The sequence below is a fragment of the Penaeus monodon genome, chromosome 21 (assembly GCF_015228065.2).
Source record: "Penaeus monodon isolate SGIC_2016 chromosome 21, NSTDA_Pmon_1, whole genome shotgun sequence".
Taxonomy (NCBI): Eukaryota; Metazoa; Arthropoda; class Malacostraca; order Decapoda; family Penaeidae; genus Penaeus; species Penaeus monodon.
Genome location: NC_051406.1, coordinates 3,611,647 through 3,612,145, shown reverse-complemented (window position 1 = coordinate 3,612,145; position 499 = coordinate 3,611,647).

The following is a 499-nucleotide window of genomic DNA, read 5'->3' as shown; positions in this document are numbered from 1 at the left end:
GTCCTGCGCCAATTGTTTATTTTTTTAATGTCTGGCTAGCCAATTATCCTGCAAAACCCATCATAGCTTCAGTGTATCCCATGAAACCACATTCCGAGATCTCCTTGGGTCTCGTACGCAGCAGGTTTTTGCTTCCGATGTCATAGTTCAATAGAAAGGGCAGATGACAATGCTAAAGGATAGAATTTTATTAAATTATTATTTTAAGGAAATTTAAAAATGGAACAGCAGCTTAATCCATTCTCAAAAGACCCGAAAAATTTAAAGAGGAATCTCAATTAACTCTCAAACAAGTCATTGCTTCATGAATTCCTTTTACTGTTTCTATTAGGATTGGATGTGCTCTTCCTTTTGGGACACTAAAGTGAAAGTAAATTATGATTTATTTCTGTTTTACTAAAGTATTCATGTTCTTATTTTAATGATACTTCATTTACGCTCCTTATACTGTTCCCCGAGACTCTAGTTCAGGGTGTATTTGCTGCAAAGATTATGGTTA